Raw genomic sequence first — 259 nt, 5'->3', positions numbered from 1 at the left:
CCATTCATGCACAGTGTGGGTTGGTACATTCTGGGAATGTGCCCAACAACCGCCTGGCGAACGCCAACGGGCGTTCAAAGAGGCGCGTGCATCAATCAGATAGCCTGCAGCATGCTGTCCAGAAGGTCACTCATCACAGTGAAGAGCTAATGCGCGAATGTGAAATGCACACCACTTATTATTGTGACCGTCGAGAAATTCGGGAGGGAGACATCTATGTTCTACGTGTGGTTTCCCAGATGACGACATACGCCGCTAA

This window comes from Opisthorchis viverrini (assembly GCF_000715545.1).
Source record: "Opisthorchis viverrini unplaced genomic scaffold opera_v5_35, whole genome shotgun sequence".
NCBI classification, from domain to species: Eukaryota; Metazoa; Platyhelminthes; class Trematoda; order Opisthorchiida; family Opisthorchiidae; genus Opisthorchis; species Opisthorchis viverrini.
The sequence above is the reverse complement of the archived record's forward strand: the minus strand, read 5'-3'. Positions refer to the sequence as shown.